Here is a 1,878-nt window from a genome sequence, read left to right as displayed (position 1 = left end):
TACAGAGGTATTTGAATCTGTACTCAGCAGCCATTTTTTTTTTCTCCATATAAAAACAAAACAAAACAAGGAGGCCAAGCCCTTAGTCTTTATGAGTTACTCCCAGCAGTCTTTTGTCAGTCCCAAACTGGAGAACATAGGTCAACAGATATAAACAGTATGAGGGAAAATAAGCAATTCTAACAAACTAATTTACTTGAGTATTTTCTATGAGCGGCTTCAACAGCAGCAATATGACTTTTAGAAACTTGTCAGGGCCCTAAAATGGACTGGTACTATTGCAATTGTCTTAAAATAATTTAGGTTTTGTTTGTTTGTTTGTTTGTTTAAGCCTCTTTTTTTCCTGACCTCTTTTCTAACTCTCGCTTCAGGCTCTGACCACATTCTCCATACATGTATTTTTTTTTTTTTAAACCAACTTATTTTCACTTCTAGTTTCTGGCATTGGAAGTAGAAGGGAGAGAAGTTGCAAGACTGCTCAAGCTGCTCCCACAGCCAGAAGAGCACACCTTCTGAGAAAGGCAGCTTTCAGAAAGTTCCTAAGTCTAGGTCTCTTATCAGGATGTCTTTGTCCCTGGCCAGTTATGCAAACTGCACATTGGCCTGGCAGACCTTTTGAAACACAGCCAAATAGGCCACGCAAAACTTTTCTAACTTCTTGTGAAGAGACAAACTCATACTTGTGCCAGATGATCAGATGATTCCCAGCTTATCTTTTTCTAATTTCCTTACTTTTCCAGGCCAAGATGTACAAATCTAAGAGTATTTCACACACAACATAAAAATGTCCATATTGAATATACTGCCTTTCAAAAAGAGTTTAAAATACCCTGTTAAAAACAAACAAAACAGAAGGATTAAAATAAAAGGAAGGGCAAAATATGTTAGGTAACGCCTAACAAAAATAAGGCATATGTTAATACTTACTTAAACATTTCAGTATTAAGTAAATAATTAAACTAAGAAGTGTTTATTGAGAAAAGGGAGGAGTTCCCATCGTGGCTTAGTGGAAATGAATCTGACTAGTATCCATGAGGAACCATCTTTGATCCCTGGCTTTGCTCAGTGGGTTAAGGATCTGGTGTTGCCATGAGCTGTGGTATACGTTGCAGACACAACTCGGATCTGGCATTGCTGTGGCTGTGGCATAAGCCAGCAGCTACAGCTCCAATTCCATCCCTAGCATGGGAACCTCCATGTGCCATAGGTATGGCCCTTAAAAAAAGAGAGAGAGAGAGAAAAGGGAGACTCCTCTAAGAGGATAAAAGACTTGCGTATTTTTATACCTCAAGTAGCAGGACTATAATACATAAAGGAAATATTGCTAGTAATGCTAAAAGAAAATTAAAAATGCATGATGACATTGGCAAACTGTGACATAACTCTATCATAGTTTTTATATCAGATACTCAATTTAAATAAGGGTACAAAACTTTGTAATAAGATTATATTAACATATCAATAAGATTGATTTTAATAGTTGTATTGTTAACTGTGTTCCCACTGTACAGGGAATCATGTTTTTTTCCAATAGCTGTGAATAATATGTAGCTCTAGGCCAAATATTAGACCCGAAGTAAAATCTCAATAAACTCCAGAGAAATATACCAGGTTATTTTATTTGATCATAATTACATAAAAATTTTAAATTGATGTTCAGTAGCTGTATGTATGTGTTTAAGTCATACTTACAATTAGAATTAAGAAAGTTTTAAAAGTGAATTTTGGATTAGAGATTTTTCGAAAACTAAAATTACTCGTTAATTAGAAATAAGTGATTACGAGAGGTCCATATACTCCATATACTGTCAATAGAATGTGGCCAAAGATACAGACGGAAAAACAGATTTCAATGTGCAGGATATTTTTAGGGATCAA

The sequence above is a fragment of the Phacochoerus africanus genome, chromosome 2, assembly GCF_016906955.1.
Source record: "Phacochoerus africanus isolate WHEZ1 chromosome 2, ROS_Pafr_v1, whole genome shotgun sequence".
NCBI lineage: Eukaryota > Metazoa > Chordata > Mammalia > Artiodactyla > Suidae > Phacochoerus > Phacochoerus africanus.
Note: the sequence above shows the minus strand (reverse complement) of the source record.